At 37.8% G+C, this 18,600-nt stretch overlaps 1 long non-coding RNA gene across 1 annotated transcript; it reads left to right on the forward strand.

Annotated features, from left to right (window-relative positions):
* The first annotated feature begins 15,254 nt into the window (after positions 1 to 15,254).
* LOC117485936 lies at positions 15,255 to 18,083 on the forward strand. The gene is made up of 4 exons (XR_004556251.1): positions 15,255 to 15,345; positions 15,918 to 16,006; positions 16,427 to 16,616; positions 17,963 to 18,083. It is a non-coding gene; the product is annotated as an uncharacterized LOC117485936 (long non-coding RNA).
* The last annotated feature ends 517 nt before the right edge of the window (positions 18,084 to 18,600 follow it).

Consider the following 18,600-nt stretch of genomic DNA (forward strand, 5'->3'; position numbering starts at 1 on the left):
CAGAGAGAATGCGTTCGTGAAGAATGTGAGCATATATGCAGATCTTTAGTGTTGGTAATGTTATAAGATTGTATGCATAGTGTCCTGCTGAGTCAGTGTGTTAATGAGTCTTGATGTCCCGTTTTTAGTTGCTATGTTGTTCAGGAATTGAGCTAATGCTAGCTAGTTAGCTAAGTTAAGCTATTCAGTGATAGTGTGTGGATGAGATGCTAACTTAGCTTTTATTAGCCGTGTGTTTGCAACGTGTCTAATGTGTTTTAGCAACAATTAGTATTGCTGTTGCTTATTATTAATAACCATCGTCTGGTTAGTTATTGTAATTTGAACCTTATTTCTATTTCTGTGTATTTTGCAGAAACCATTCATTCATTCTCTACTCTACGTTAGGCTATGTGTTGTGGACTAATGCATTCAAGTTAGTTCACATTTTAGTTGTTATTGCCCCTGCTGACAATTGTGTGGATAATATGTAGCCTACAGTCAATGGCATTTCACATTTTGCTCTCCAGTGTATGTTATTTTAATGTTGACCCATAATACTATATATCTATATATTTTACAGGAGCATTGTTGAAATTCATAGGTCGAACTAAGCCTGCAGAACCACAAGTCAAGAGGACAGAGGAGCCAGATAGCAGTGGTGACTGAGACAGAATAAATAAGGAGAGAGGGCCCATGCAGAGGCAGACATCAGTAGTGAGGAATCAGACCCAAAAGATACGAGGACAGAGGAGCCAGATCGCAGTGGTAAGGAACGCACTGTAATTTAATTTCACTGTCATTTTACTTTTCACATATCACTTTATTCACTATTCAGCTTAGTTATCCTTGCCATGAAGGATTGAATGGATGAATGTTCTATATTATTTTAATGACAGATTGAACCACAGCAATATTGTTTTAGAGATTTTATATGTTTAACTGCTATGCCTGTCATCTCTGCTCTGTGTCATTGTGTTGTCTCCTGGGTTCTGTAGTGCCCGGAGTCTGTCTTTTTATTTTTTTCCTCCCAAACCCCATCCCCTCAGGATGCCTTTTGCCTCCTGTCAGGTCATCATTGTAATAAGAATTTGTTCTTAATTGATTTTCCTGGCTAAATAAAGGTTCTACTATTTATTCAGTTATTTTATTACTGGTACTGCTAATTGCATTATGCGTATTGTTGTATATTGTATATACGTATGTATTTACTACTACTACTTACAAAATCGAGGGTTGTAGCTTTGTGTCAGTACATATTTCAGGGTTTTTCTATGCCTTTGTTCATCTAAATTCTAATACTCATAGGCGACTACCACTCCTGCCGATGCCGAGGCCCAGTTCTCCCTTCCCACCACCCCAGGCTCATTGTGCTAGGTAAAATTCTCATTCAATAAAAGTAGTCTTTTAAAGGTGGGGTAGGTAATTTTGGAGAAACCAGCTCGAGATCGCTAGAATTTGAAAATACACAGCCGGAAAAAATGTGCCACTTCCTTACAGAGCCCCTCCTCCAACACACACGAACGCGCACATGACCAATGAGGGCACGAGATAAGTTTGTGCACAGATGGAAGGCTGACAGGCAGGTAGGCCATCCAGTCATTTCAGCCGGGCCGGCTAAAATGATTGGTTGTGCTTTTTACAGTACCACGGCTTCCACAGATGATATTTTTTTATGGATTTTTTGTCAAAGCACTTCAGATATTCATTGCTATCGGGATGTTAAGAGTATTCCATGGAATATAACAAAAAGTGTATCTCGAGCCGGTTTCTCAAACTTACCTACCCCACCTTTAAAGATGAATGCAATTACATTTTTTTAAGTTTTAAACAGAACTGTCACAGATGCAGATGCTTGGTCCAAATTCCATAAAATATACCAACCAGTAGCGCCACACTCAGACGAAAATGTACAAAGCCTATTCTTCCACTATTTGTATTCCCACATTATTCACCAAGCCAGCCCATGCTTTAATATAGATATTATGGATATTGTTATAATTCCTGCTGTCTTTTGTGAACTTCTAATTATTTGTAATTGTTCTGTTCCACAGATGCTGTAGTAAACCACCATCCAGGGACCAAGACATCAGATATAAGAACATCCATTAACACAAGAATTTGTGAGTAAAGGCACGAAAAAAACAAGATTGACGATCAAATAGGGTACAAGACTGTTTGGCCCTGTTCCGGACCTTGTTTTAATGAGTGATCAGCTCATGTTTAAAGTTGTCACCAGGTGAAACAAAAAACAAGATTGTTAAATAGGATAACAGACTGCTCTTTTTGGCCCTTTATGAAATAACAATGCATCATTTATTAACTATACCTATACAAAATGTAATACATTTTCCCTTCATTATGTAATAACACCTCCTTTTGTAATAATTTGCCCATTATGTAGTAAACAAGTTCAATGCAAATATGTAATACATGTCGCCACATTTTGAAATATATTATTACATATTGCTGTGGTTATTACAAAATGAGTTGCAAACAATAACATTACAACTGTTTATTTATTTATTCAACCATGAATCATCCTTAATCATAATTTAAAATATTTCAGTAGAATATCTTTCATTGGCCAAAACTAGATCAAGTGTTACCATATTCATTAGCCAACATGTATATCAACATCAATTTTGGGATATATTTACAGTTTGGTTATGGTTACATAATGAATATTACAGTTTTTTAAAAGGGCAACTCACGCATTTTGTAATAACCATTGCAAAATGTAATAATTTATTACAAAATGCAGGGAAATGTATTTTATATTGCGTTCAGGCTGTTACAGAATGCAGCAGATTATTACAAAATGTGGGTTTTATTACATAATTACATGAAAATGTTCTTGAGTCATTACATAATGTGTTGTTTATAGGCCTTTTCTTTTATTCTTTCCTTGTCCTTCTTTTAATGAGTATTTTGATAACTGTTACACATTGATAGAAAAAAACAAATTAAGCTTCTCATTATTCAGACTCAGCTCTCAGCGCTTAAGCTTCTTTTAAATGTTGATAAAACCAAGGTAATGCTCTTTTCAAAAACTAAAAAGACACCAGAGCCTGTTTTAGATATTGTAACTACGCAAGGGATAAAACTTGAAGTGGTTACCTGTTACAAATACCTTGGTATCTGGCTTGATGATTGTCTCACTTTTAAACTTCATGTCAATAACCTGCTTAAAAAACTGAGGGTTAGGCTAGGTTTCTTTTCCAGGAACAAGTCCTGTTTCTCACTTGAGGCCAGAAAAAGGCTAGTCACTGTGACCTTTTGACCTGTGCTGGACTATGGTGATCTGATCTATATGAATGCACCTGCCAATTGCCTGGTCAAGTTAGATGCCGCCTATCACAGTGCACTGAGATTTGTGACAAACTGTAAAGTATTAACCCATCACTGTACCCTGTATGCAAGGGCAGGTTTGCCTTCACTAACTGTACGGAGGCTCAGTCACTGGTACATTTTTATATACAAAGCCATGTTAGGGAAACTTCCTTCCTACATCTGCTCCCTGATCTCACGGCGAATTGTAAGTGGCTACTGCCTGAGATCGAATGCTGTGGTTTTATTAAATGTGCCAACTGCTAGGACTGTCTTAGGGAAGATAGCATTTAGATGCGCAGCTCCGCTAACTTGGAACAGTCTGAGCAATTTGGTTCCACTAAATGTTTTTAAAGCAAGGATAGATGCTATCCAATCGGAAACTGTTGGAACCTGTAAATGTTACTAGCTATGTAAACTGTAGTCACTGTAAATATGCTGTATGATGTCCTTTTTTGTTTTTCTGTTATGTTTATATGTATTCATGTGGAACCTACTTGCAGCAGGTCACCCTTGAAAAAGAGATCAATGATCTCAATGGGATTCACCTGCATAAATAAAGGTTTGAAATTAAATGAAAGATTTTTTTTATCAGAACATGCATTTCTCCTCATTGTGAACATATATTGCACTCATGTTCAGAATATATGGTACGTACATGGTCTTTTATAAATCTGAATATATATATAGTGCATACATGTCCCCATATAATTGTGAATATATAGCGCATACATGTCCCCATATAATTGTGAATATATATAGTACATGTCCCCATATAATTGTGAATATATTCTGCATACATGTCCCCATATAAATCTGAATATATATATAGCGCATACATGTCCCCATATATTTGTGAATATATATAGTACATGTCCCCATATAATTGTGAATATATTCTACATACATGTCCCCATATAAATCTGAATATATAGTACATACATATCCCCATATATTTCTGCATATATATAGTACATGTCCCCATATAATTGTGAATATATTCTACATACATGTCCCCATATAAATCTGAATATATAGTACATACATGTCCCCATATATTTGTGAATATATATAGTACATGTCCCCATATAAATGTTAATATATAGTAAATGTATGTTCACATATATACACAACCAATATATTATATATATTTACATATATTACTCAATATATGGAAAGCGGCAATTACTGATGTATTATCCCATATATTACAATATATTATCACAATATATTCAATATATATATATTGTAATATATTAACATAATATATTATTCTATATATCTTCAATATATTTTCAATATATTTTGTAGATATGAATAAATATGTTTTTCATGTTGATTATTAATCAGTATCACTTGGTGTAGCCAACAGCAAGATTTCCTTTATTAAATCTTTTCAATTAACCAGTAAATCAGAAAACAAAATAATGCAATATATTGACAGTTAATATATGGGGAAATATATTTTCTTTGCGTAAGGGAACAGCTAACGGCTGATGTGTTGGGACATATAGCTGTTAGCACACACTCAGAGCTCACAGCTCCTCATATCTGTTCAGAAACTGGACAAAAGTTAAACATGTACAAACCACAGACTGTCTATGTCATGGCGAATACAGTCGCTGCTTTATTTATGTCTGTATGACGTTGTTGTGAGTGTGGACGGAGCAGCTACAGCAGGGGTGGGCAATTATTTTTTACAAGGGGCCACTTCAGAAACTCGAGCTGTGTTGGGGGGCCGAATCAAAAATAAGTTGAACTTAATTCTGCTCAATATACCAATACTGAAAAGATGTTTTACAGTATGTTAAAGATAAGAAATGAATCAGCTTTATACAAAAAGAAATGAGTGCTTTTGATTTTTGTTTTTCAGTTAATTTGACTTGTTCAGTGAGAAAAATCCAGTCTGTCTTGGGCTTGAACAAGTGCACGGAAATCTGGTTCAATGTCTGAGGTGGATATGCGAAGGACAGCTGAGAGGTGATCATCAGTGATAGAGGATCTGTATCTGGATTTGTTGAACTTCATCACTGAGAATGTCTGTTCACATATGTAGGTAGATCCAAAGAGGACCATCATCTTCTGAGCACGTCTCCTGATGTGTGGAAAGTTCTCCTCTTTCAGGGAAGAGTAAAACTCAGGCAGTGAGACTGACCTAAAGTGCTCTGACAGAAGTGTGTCAGACTGCAGGTCAATGAGTTAAAGCTGAACATCACTGGGTGCATCATCCACATGGCATGTAAATGGGGAAAAGATCATGTTAATTTCATTCTCAACTGTTTTGAAGTCTTTAAATCGCCTTGAAAACTCACCATGCAGTGCTTCTAACATGGATGAGTACCTCTGGAGGTGATCAGCTGATGGTGTGGCTTCCTTCAGTGTTGGCAAGTGCGTGAGAATGTTGTCCTCCATTTGGCTTGAGAGAAGCTGCAGCTTTCTCATGAAAGCCTTCACTGCACTGTACATGTCATGCACAAAAAGGCCCTTGCCTTGCATTTTGACATTTAGTTCACTCATTAGTGCAGTCACATCTACAGCAAAACCAAGGTCTGCCAACCAGTCTGCATCTGAAAGCTGTGGGATGTCGTTTCCTTTCTTCACACAGAAGTCTTGAATCTCTTCTTTCAGGTCCCATACTCTTTTCAGCACTTTGCCCAGGCTGAGCCACCTGACAGCTGCATGGTAGGGTATGTCACGATGTTCAGTCTCACTTTCCTCCAAAAGTGCAACAAACTGTCTGTGATTCAATGCTCTTGCCCTGATGAAGTTAACTATTTTAGTTACAACATCAACAACATGGTTAATTTTTAACACTGACTTACACAACACTTCCTGATGTATAATACAATGCAAAAATACCTATTTCTGCTCAGGGTTAATTTCTGTCACTTTATCCTGCATTCTCTTCAATAGTCCAACATTTTTCCCTGTCAGATTTGGACAACCATCCGTTGTCACGCCTGCCAGCTTGTCCCATTTCAGTCCCAACTTTTCCACACATGCATTTACCTCCGTGAACAAATCACTCCCTGTTGTTGTACCTTTCATTGACTGCATGGCTGCCAGCTCCTCCGTGATTTTGAAGTCTGTAGTTATCCCACGTAGGAAGATGAGTAGCTGGGCAGTGTCACGTACATCGCAGCTCTCATCCAAAGCCAAGGAAAAAAAGTCAAAGTTGACCGCTCTGTTCTGCAGCTGAAGCTCCAGATTTCCCGCGATGTCCTCAATTCTCCTCGTAACAGTGCGTCGGGAGAGCGGCACTTTCTCAAATGCCTCCTTTTTCTCCGGGCATATTAGTGTCCAACAAACACTCCTTAATGAACTCTTCGTCCGAAAACGGTTAACTTTTAAGACATAACTCGTCTTGACAGCTGCATCTCTGGATGTGGAATGTTTTGTGAAAATGTGTTGTTGGCTTTGCAGCTTAGCTAGCAAAGCATCCGACCCCTTTGCCCACTCTTCCTCAGACAGGTTCTTGTATTTATCTGCGTGTTTGGTAGCATAGTGGCGACTCAAATTGTACTCCTTGAACACAGCGACCTGCGCACCACAAACTAAACACACAGCTTTACCTTTCACTTCTGTAAATAAATACTTAGCGGTCCATGTCTTGTTGAAAACGTGGCATTCAGTATCGATCTTTCTTTTTTTGCCCTTAGCGGACATTTCGAGGACTAGCCGGCCAGCATCACTCGTAGCTGTTACGGCATGCGCGTTTACGTAAATAAATAAAAAAACCAGCAGCTTCCTTTTCAAAATAAAAGCAACACAGTTAGAAAAGTATTTACGCCATGCAAGCAATACAGCTGTGTTGCTTTTATTTTGAAAAGGTTGCTGTTTTTTTTCATTATGTTATAATTTATGATCAACCTCACACGGGCCGGCCAAGGCCGGCCAACGGGCCGGATGTGGCCCGCGGGCCGTAAAATGCCCACCCCTGAGCTACAGGTTAGTTTAGCCTGATGGATCCGATTCCATTCAGAAAACACGCATTTTAAAAGCTTTTCGCCTGCCGTCTTGTCTGCAGACTTGTCACAGCATTAATTCATGGTTTTTACTAACCGGTATCAGTATGTAGTTACTTCGGCATCACTTTGAAACGTGTATTACAATTAAATCACGGTCAATATGTTCATTTTGTTGTAGTTGGTATCTCCCATAGGATTTACATGGAGATACGCCCCGCCCCCTCTCCAGCACGTCTTGTTTGAATGACAGGAGCAAACACAGCTGACAGCCGCCGTGAAACTCGAGCGATTAGAGCGATGCGAATATTGGGTAGTCTACCATAGTATTTACATGGAGATAAGCCCCTTAAAAACCATGAATTAATAAAGCATTAATTCATGTTTTTTTCGCATCGCTCTAATTGCTCGAGTTTCACCGCAGCTGTCAGTGTTTACTCCTGTCATTCAAACAAGACGTGCTGGAGAGGGGGCGGATCGATCAGGCTAAACTAACCTGTAGCTGCTCCGTCCACACTCACAACAGCGTCATACAGACATAAATAAAGCAGCGACTGTATTCGCCATGACATAGACAGTCTGTGGTTTGTACTTGTTTAACTTTTGTCCAGTTTCTGAACAGATATGAGGAGCTGTGAGCTCTGAGTGTGTGCTAACAGCTAACGGTTGATGTGTTGGGACCATAGACTGTATATATAAATGGACGTAGGGTCCGTGACGTCACCCATAGGATTCTGCAGAGTTGCCGAGAAGCCCTTAGTAGGCGGAGTCGGCCACTAACAGCTCGACAGTGGCGTCAGAGTTCCACTCCCGCCTGCTCCAGCCTGCTCCAAATAAGGGCAAAGAGGCGGAGCCGAGGCGGGACCTGCTGCCACCGGGCTGGAAGTTCCAGAGCTAGATGAAGCTACCAAGCTAAGCTAACATGCTCCCCATCTGCACACTGCCGTCGCATTTTACGTTTCTAAGGTAAGCGTACATGAGACTATTCAGCAAAACTATAAATAATAATCGAAATTGAGTTTTTAGCATAATACTTCAGAATCTTAAAATCCCTTAACGTTTGTATGCAATTGTGCTAAATTAAACACTGGAATCAAGCAAATATTAATATGTTTGCATGACATTAGTTATTTATATTTTGCCATCACTTAATTATACGTTTAATACATTTAAGTTAAGCTAAGGTACATGTGATGATAGCTAGTTAGTGCTCTTACCTGTGAGGCCTCCTCCAAACAGCATTATAACCAGACTGTATCATTAAAACTACAAGTACCAGTTCTAGATCCTTGACTTTAGACAAACAATTCAAAAGACAAAATGTATTTAAAGACCAATCTTTATTTGAAGGTGCCTCTTAACCTGAGATATTAGTTATACAGTAATAGTATTGACAATCTAAAAAAACTGAGCAACTCAACAGTCAACTTTATATTTCTTATTGTCTAAAGCATTTATTATTTTCATTTTTCCCCTCTCATATTCAGTGTGGATGGATTGAGACAGCGTGGTGTCCAGAGAGCTGCAGAGACTTCAGAGAGAAACCTCCGTGTGATGGTCCTGTCTGTTGGTTTGGCCGGAGAGGACTGAGGCTCTTTCCTCTGTGAGGAGGACCAGGCCTGATGGAGGAGCCCATGCATAGCTGATACCACCTGCACAGGCCTAGTCTGTCACTTTATTTGACTAAATGTGTTTACTTATACATTGAATAGGTTTACACCTTCTGTCCATATGTGCTTTTTATTTAAAACATGTTTGATTAACTTTTGGTTCACATTTCAATAAATTGAATTTGTATTTGCACTCCTTTTGTCCATTATTCTTACTGAAAATGTTAGATTACACATTCACATCCGACTGAAGATTGGCCCCATTTATTTGTGACGTTGCAAACTCTGCGGTACAAGGCACAAGTGATGTGAAGCTCATAAAGTGAGGCAAATAGAATTAATCAGCTGATGGAGTGTAGATGTGGAAATAGGTGCATTCGATCAGCTGACTTTGTTTTCACAATAAAAGTAGTTTCTTAGTGAATGTCTTGTACTGGTCTTAAAATCTCATAACATCAGCTTTTAATTTTCCTCTTGGATGTTCTTCTTGACCCTCAGAGAAAGAGGAGATGCTGAGTCGTGTCTTTCAGGCATGTCCTTTCCTAACAAAAATTACAGGAAACATAAAACATATTATTATTGTGTTATTTATGAAAGCGGTGTGATTGTGTGTTTAGGGGCTGTAGATATAATTATTTTATATGTTTGGTATGTTTTTTTTTTATTTCAACAGTGAGCTACAAAGACAATCAGATTATGAATGAACAGTATGAAATGCATCAACATTGAAATATATTTTATTATCAAAATAATATTGAACTGTTATCAAAACGTAGTGCAACTGTAGAAGCTTGCTCTGTTGTCTCACTGAAAGAATCACTTTTACCACGTTTTTTTACAGACAATATTGAGAGATAAATAGCAGTTGTCACTATGTGTCAGAGGTGGGAGTAAGTCCTACATGTGCAAGTCATGAGCAAGTCTCAAGTCTTGACCTACAAGTATCAAGCAAGTCCCAAGTCACTGTGGTGAGAGTCAAGCAAGTCAAGTCAAGTCATTGCTCAGGTCAAGCAAGTCATACGAAATTCTGATGAATAAGCCCAGTTTCCGCATTTAAATCAGTTAAAAGACAGTGGTTATGAAAATGGATTCAACCCACACTATGATCTTCATTACATACACAGTTAATCATTTGAAATCTAATTTAGACGGATGACAATCATATTAGATTCATATTAACCCTAGAACTGCAGACAATATAGCTATGACTCAATCAAAAAGTCTGTTCAAAAAGGCAGAATTCCAGGTAAGAAAATCATATATGGCATTTGCCATTACACATATTTAATTTAAATTTCTGTTAACACTAGAACCGCCAACAGCATCAGCACCTACATACTGTAGATATCATTTTCAAATCATTTAATTTGTTCCTCTTCATAATTTCCTTATAAACTAAGTAGGACGATTTAAAACTCAGTTAATTGGTTTAATTTAGAAATTGCTTCAGTTTATCATCATAACAGATCAAAAAGTTCAGATTCATTTTACAATAAATCAAGGAATGATGCACTTCTACAGACAAAAACATCATAATTAAAACATTTAAACAAACTACTAAAAGTAGATGAACTACATTATTCAAAAGTTTACAGTAACTTCTGATAACACAGGGGAAATAAACGAGGCATCTCTTTTCCTCTCTCTCTCTCCCTCTCCTGACAGCCCGTCAGTATCAGGGTTATTACAAATGAATCCCTTGGCGGTTCTAGTGTTCATTTACCGTTTTGTCTTCTCTTTGTAATGCTTAATCGATTTGAAACCAAGTCTAACGTAGCTTAAACTTAACGTTAGCTTTCTAGCTAACACAACATTCACGCACCTTTCTCTGTGGGTTTTTTTGTAGTGACGAATGAAGTTGGATGTTGTGGTGGTCGTGTCACTGATCTTTATGCTGCAGACCCTGCATACCGCTGTTCTCTTCTTATTAGCGTCATCAACAACATCATCCTTGAATCCAAACTTCACTATTTTTGGAGTAACGCTAGCCGCTGCCATGTTAACTGACATTCCTGCCGTCTAGTGGGTTGCCAGGTTTGCGCGCACGGCGCTATAATCACCCAATCACGTTTTTCGAAAAAACTACACGGAATATCTCACTACAAAAACAAACGCAAATATTTAATTTTAAACAGACAAGTCCTTTCAAGTCATCTGTCTCAAGCTTAAGTCAAGTCTCAAGTCATGAATACCAAGTCAAAGTCAAGTCAAGTCTTTTATCAATGTTAGTCAAGCAAGTCTCAAGTCAAAAAATATGCGACTCGAGTCTGACTCGAGTCAAGTCATGTGACTCGAGTCCCCACCTCTGCTATGTGTTAAATAGCTTTGCTTTCAATACATTAAATTAGAAAGCTGACAAGTCATATTGCTTGTTAACATCTAAATGTAACCTTTTGCATGGAAAAAACCCTCAAGTTAACTGATGTGTAGGTGATCTAGTATTTAGTATTGTTTAATGGAATATATATCAGTGTATTAAAGTCAATACTTCATTTATTTAAACCAATATCTTTCTTGATTCTTTGTACAGTATGAAAAAAGAGTATTTGTACCTGTGCTGAAGTTCACTGCTGTGAGGAGTCCAGTGCTGTCTCTCACTCTCTGGTCCAGCCTGTCTGCATCACCTGGGCACTTTAAACAAACAGATATATATGTAAAGTACCATGTGTACAAACAATATAACTTATTCTCTTCTGTTGAACATGTTGGATTGTGTATTGTCCGAGTCAGGGTCCTTTTTATTTTACTGTAACTTTGGAAGTTGTGTTACCAATGCTTACTATTTATTTGATACCAATTTGGTAATGCAATTAATAAAAACAACAATGTTTGGGTTCGTTCTTCAGATGACTGTGACGTTAACGTGTAAGCTCAATAATGAACTCCAGCTCAACCAACCATATTGTAATATCTAAGTAATCATCTTGAAATATGACATTAATAATTGTAATATACACACATCTTATTGTGAGGTTGATTTCACATACACTACTTCGACATTAGCTTGTCTACATACTTGAGCATAGCCAATTTAAATTAACCTTAGCGATGCATACAGTTCCTACCTACATAATAAAATATTTCTCGTAAGTTACAAGGATGACCTTATTTTATCAACCTCAAACAGAAGCCGTTTGTTCTACAGTATTATCCCACTTAACGCTTAATGCTGCGGCGTTTTCTGAAATGCTGTTGTGTTTTCTGAAATGCTGTTGTGTTTTCTGAAATGCAGGTGTGTTTTCTGAAATGCTGTTGTGTTTTGTGAAATGCTGCGGCGTTTTGTGAAATGCTGCGGCGTTTTCTGAAATGCTGTTGTGTTTTGTGAAATGCTGTTGTGTTTTGTGAAATGCTGCGGCGTTTTGTGAAATGCTGTGGTGTTTTCTGAAATGCTGCGGCGTTTTGTGAAATGCTGTGGTGTTTTGTGAAATGCTGTTGTGTTTTCTGAAATGCTGTTGTGTTTTCTGAAATGCTGTGGCGTTTTGTGAAATGCTGTTGTGTTTTGTGAAATGCTGCGGCGTTTTCTGAAATGCTGTTGTGTTTTGTGAAATGCTGTTGTGTTTTGTGAAATGCTGCGGCGTTTTCTGAAATGCTGTTGTGTTTTGTGAAATGCTGTTGTGTTTTGTGAAATGCTGCGGCGTTTTGTGAAATGCTGTGGTGTTTTCTGAAATGCTGCGGCGTTTTGTGAAATGCTGTGGTGTTTTGTGAAATGCTGTTGTGTTTTCTGAAATGCTGTTGTGTTTTCTGAAATGCTGTGGCGTTTTGTGAAATGCTGTTGTGTTTTCTGAAATGCTGTAGTGTTTTCTGAAATGCTGCGGCGTTTTGTGAAATGCTGTGGTGTTTTCTGAAATGCTGTGGTGTTTTCTGAAATGCTGTAGTGTTTTCTGAAATGCTGTGGTGTTTTCTGAAATGCTGTGGTGTCTTGCACTTCCGGGCCACCGTATGATGTAGTTATTTAAGGGTAAGTTAACTTAACGCTATCTTACAAGTTGAGAGAGTTACGTTTTGTTTAAAATCGTCAATGTAATGCCATTAGAGGTTTTGTGTTGAACATGAAGTTAGCTAACTGTAGCTCTCTACCAAAGGTTAGCATGTTAAGCTCAGGGATGCAAACTTGTCACCTTTCGGCGAAATTCGCCGTTTTGAATCCAAAATAGGTCGTTTGTGTGATTAATGTAGATCTGCAATAAAAATATTTTTGGGGTATGGGGGGAGTCTGGGACCCGGAGTAATCTGCAGCCGCGAGCTGTTATGTGCCATCATGACACGCATGGTGTTCTTTTTTTATATATTATAATGAAGCGCGAGCTGTGTGCTCGAGTCTTCCTGCCTGTTGGCTCTGCTCATGGATGTATAATAAGACTCTGCTGCTCCGGGATGAGGGTCTAGCTTCAGCAGCTACATTACCTAGGCTACGGTGCGTTCGTTAATATTAACTGTGCGGTCCGGAGTCACTGTGGCACAGACTGGACCGCTGGTGAACAGCTGTTAGAACGGGCCTGTCGGAGCGGCAGAGCGTGATGTGCACTGAAAAGTGTTTCTGTCGCAATATTATTTAAGGAATCGTTGAGCTAGCTAACTAGCATACATTGTCACTATCTGCTAACGTTAGCTTTAGCCTTCGTTTTCAAATAGCTTTTTTCATAGGCTATAAACGGAGGTGGTATAAGTATATATCTTGTACTTGAGTGGCGAACTGGGACATGGGACCTTATTTCGGAAAAATAATGTATTGAAGTCAATGGAGAGAGAAAACTTATCTTTCGATCCCGTTTGAATTGTGCCATGAATTACACATATGATGTTTGTCAATCTTAAAAAATAATTTCCATGTCAAAAAAGTCACAGTTTGTCGTAAAACTGTTGAAATATAAGACTATGAAAAATACGTAACTAGAAAGACTACAAATCCCAGAGTCGCGTAAGTGATGTCACAATTGTTATAGAAGCACTCAGATCTTGTACTAGAGTAAAAGTAGAAGTACTCAGATCTTGTACTTGAGTAAAAGTAGAAGCACTCAGATCTTGTACTTGAGTAAAAGTAGAAGTACTCAGGTCTTGTACTTGAGTAAAAGTAGAAGTACTCAGATCTTGTACTTGAGTAAAAGTAGAAGTACTCAGGTCTTGTACTTGAGTAAAAGTAGAAGTACCAGAGTGTAGGAATACTCTGTTACAGTAAAAGTCCTGCATTCAAAATGTTCCTCAAAAGTAGTGATTGTGCAGATTGGTCCATTTCAGAATAATATATATGATATGTTTTATAATGATTGATCATGAAAGTGTTCACAAAGCTGGTAAAGGTGCAGCTAGTTTGAATGACTTTGTATACTGCAGGGTAGCTTGTGAATTTACTCCAGGTGGAACTAAAGTCTGATTTAACAAAAAAGTACACCATTTACCTCTGAACTGTAGAGGAGAAGAAGAACAAAGTAGCAAAACATTGACATACTTAAGTAAAGTACAAGTATCTCAACATTGTACCTAAGTATAGTACTTGAGTTTATGAACGTAGTTACTTTACACCACTGGCTATAAAGATAGAAAGACTAAGCCTTGCACAGAGGCATGAAAATACATTTTCAAAATGCTCAACAGTGCTGCCAAAATTATACACTGACTGCTACACAATTAAAATAAATGCTTTTATACATTTCTATTAGATGTGACTCTTTGGCGTTTCTGTTATTATTAACACTGCTGCTTTAGTTGTTCTGACTGCTAAAATCCTCTGTTATTCCTAATTTTAAAGCCGATATTCCGTGGGGTCGGGGGGCTCGGATCCTTGTCACCTTTTTCATACCTGATGAGTTTGCATCCCTGTAAGCTGTACTTTGTGTGGCAGCTTGCTTAATACAAAGAGGGTTTTTGTGCTTCATTGTAAACTTTTCTTACAAATGTGTGTTAATCTACCTGAAATTGTAGGGACAGTTTTTTTCTACTCAATGATACAGACCATTGTTGAGGAGATGCAAAACATACTGTAAATTAGTTGGGTCTGACATATACTTTGAGTAATGTTACTTTGCTGCTAAAAAATGAAACATTATCAGAAGAGGATATCACCAAAGTGTGTGATTCTGTCAGGGGATTTGATCTGTTCTCTGCATGTCGTACAGGGCCTATGGACACACTGCTCTGGTATTAATTAAAAATATAATTGTAAAATGTAAGTCTCCCGCTCTTGTCATCATTCAGGCTTTGCATTTGAACTCCTATGACTGGTTGCGGACTTGAAGGGAATGACTTCCTGGCCTTCCTGACATCCAGGAAAATGGTGAGATTCTAATCCATTTCAATGCCAAAAGCAAGTTATTGTTTTTAACTTTTTTAATATGATTTTTTTGGGGAATTTCAATTGTATTGGACAGTAGAGATCTACTGGAAACAGTGGAGAGGGAGGAGATGATATGCAGCAAAAGGCCGAGCCGGATGGTTGCTGCTCCATGTGGAACGTGTTCTATCAGGTAAAGCACTTTGGTACCCAGTTATTTATGCTATTGAGTTTGAATTTAGCCTTTGGAAGGTATTTCCAACAGTGCATTGTAAAGACTGAAAAAACAGGCTCAAGTTAAAGCTTGACATGATTTGGTCTTTTACTTAAAGGTGGGGTAGGTAATTTTGGAGAAACCAGCTCGAGTGTGCTAGAATTTGAAAATACACAACCGGAAAAAATCTGCCACTTCCTTACAGAGCCCCTTCTCCAACACACACAAGCGCGCACATGACCAATGAGGGCACGAGATAAGTTTGTGCACAGATGGAAGGCTGACAGGCAGGTAGGCCATCCAGTTATTTTAGCCAGGCCGGCTAAAATGATTGGTCGTGCTTTTTACAGTACTACGGCTTCCACAGATGAAATTTTTTTATGAATTTTTTGTCAAAGCACTTAAGATATTCATTGCTATCGGGATGTTAAGAGCATTCCATGGAATATAACAAAAAGTGTATCTCGAGCCGGTTTCTCAAACTTACCTACCCTACCTTTAAAAGGATGTTTGTACTCCTGTCTTCTTTTATTTCCTTATCTTTCTTTCAGGTGTAACATCTACCAATGGTTGTACATAGACCTCCTCCACCTCTTTGCTGTCCTACTAGTCAACCCTCCTGAGCCTTTCCTAAATAGTGGTAAGTTGTTTTACAGTTCAGTGTACGTTAATTTAGCAACTTAATGCTTTACTGCTGTTCAATAAACCCTATATACATCCATCAGCAATCAATAAAACAAATCATCCAACACAAAATAGAAGACATCTATTTATTTTTATACAACAGCATCTATTGGCACTGCGCATTGATGTCATCAAGAGCCATTGAGTCTACCTTTTGTAGTCGGCCTCTCAGAATGTTTATAATTTCTTTGTCTCTTAACATTCCTATAATCATTTGTTTTTTTATTGTTGGTATTGTTTTGTTCTTTATTTTTGTTGGGAGAATCACTTTGCAATTGTGTAAGTGCTATATAAATAGTTATACTAATATTATTGTTGTTACCATCATTACTATTATTAAAAATGTTTTCTTTGTTTTCTTTATTCATCGCTGCAGAAAGGATCATGCCAGCCCACATCAAACACCTGATCAAGAACTTGAGAATCTTCAGGCAGGAAAGATGAAAACACCTGTTCAAAGTTCCAGTTCCCTGTACATCGAACCATGCCTGTCCTCTGTTCCACATGTCTTCAGTCAGTTCTGGACCCCATGACTTGGACACTAGTTATACCAAGGCTCATTAGAGGTAAGCAGTGGTAGGAGAGTGGAGTTATCTTTGTATTTAGGCTGCAAGTCGACAAGAATAGATTACAAATCGCTTAAAAAATTGTTCAGACAAGAGGCACCATGTGTTACGCAGGTGTGGCGCTGATATAGTTTATATAATATGCGGTTGAACTTTAAAATTAAATTATTTCCGGTGCAGAGACAAACACTCGAGGTGGATGTATAAAGTACATACTGGTGTTCATCAAATATAGCGTATATCCCTCAATTTATCGACAATAAGAATGACAATACATACTTCCGGGTGTAAAGTAATATATCTATCATACTGTAGCAGGGTGTCTGCGGGGTCTTAAAAAGTATTAAAAGTTGATAAATCAATTTAGCGAAAATTAAGACTATTAAAAAGTATTAAACTGCATTTTCCAAGGTATTACATGTTGTAGCTTTTCAATAAGTATATACATTGTCCAAAGAGGTTGTATTCTACAGTTTGCCTGAATGTAATCATTGCGTAGGTGTGTAGTGTAATTCTGTGTAGTTTATTTATGGCATCCCGTTGGATTTGACGTCATCTGAACAGGACATCGCACGCTCACTGCTTGATAGCGCGCGAAGGTCCGTTTACGCCGGTTGTTAAACAACATCGTTATGGGGAAATGCAAGTTTGCGTCCAAATGGTTGGAAGATAAGGAGGAAGGACAATCAATACTGTATATAGTCAATGTGAGGTAAAGTGTGTTGCCAATGTAACCGGTTAAAACTCCAAGTGGTCTTAAAATGTATGGAAAGGGTCTTAAAAAAGGTCTTAAAAGGTATTACATCTGACTTCAGGATTCCTGCATATACCCTGTGTAGATCCTACACATCCACTGGAGGTAGATTCTGAAAGTAAAATATACACTTCTCACTAGAAATGTAATCATAAAGCATTATTATGGCCAAACTGTCCTACAATTCAGGATTTTCTACTGAAAAAAGTGTTGGATTCAAGATTCAAAGGTTTTATTCTCATATGCTCAGCAGCTACAGTGTAGAAATGTCAATGCAATTATTCTGACCTGAGCTCCTCCAACAATGCAACATATACAATAAAATACAAAAATACAAAATAAAAAGTAGTGCAAAAAGTTTATATACATTTAATATAATAGAATATGATATTTACAAGAACAGAATATGAAATTAAATAATGTAAATTAAGAAAAAAATGTAATATGGTGTATTGCGTGGATAATAGACCCAATCACAGTGAATGTTCAAAACTAAATTTGATACATTTTTCTTTTCATCTCACAGTGCACATATTTAAGTAATCATAACACAAAGCTAAAAGTTAATCTGTTTTTCCTTTCTCTTTTCAAGAGTGCTTCAGAGGATGGCTGAATTCACAAAACGTGGAGAAGACCGAGAGGGAAAAGTTGGCCGGTTACTACATTTCACAAAAAATACAGGACCTTGTGAAAAGCGGAAAGAAACAGTTGAAGGAAACTGCAAATATGAAGTAATGGGTGTTTTGAAAATGTTTTCAAATTTGTGTTAATGTTCATTGTGTGTTATAAATTATGTTCCTGCTTCTAATCATTTGATGTATGAGTATTTATTTACAGACAATACATTCTATACATTCTGGTACCTTTCTGGTAAGGTAGGTGCTCTGATCTGAAATAATAGATTGAGCTACTGCAATTGGGTGAGAGTGTTTCATCATCATATATGACCAGCTTAACCATCAAGTAATCCCAGCTAAAGTTCTACTCAAGATTATACAAGTCTGACCAGCTAATGGTGACCAGCTAGAACACTGTGACCACCAGCTTTTATCAGCTAAACCAGCTATCCCGACCAGCTAATGGTGACCAGCTAGACCACTGTGACCACCAGCTTTTACCAGCTAAACCAGCTATCCCGACCAGCTAATGGTGACCAGCTAGACCACTGTGACCAAACCAGCTATCCTGACCAGCTAAAGTGTCCAAAACCCCTCTTAACCAGCAAACTAA

The sequence above is a fragment of the Trematomus bernacchii genome, unplaced genomic scaffold, assembly GCF_902827165.1.
Source record: "Trematomus bernacchii unplaced genomic scaffold, fTreBer1.1, whole genome shotgun sequence".
Lineage (NCBI taxonomy): Eukaryota > Metazoa > Chordata > Actinopteri > Perciformes > Nototheniidae > Trematomus > Trematomus bernacchii.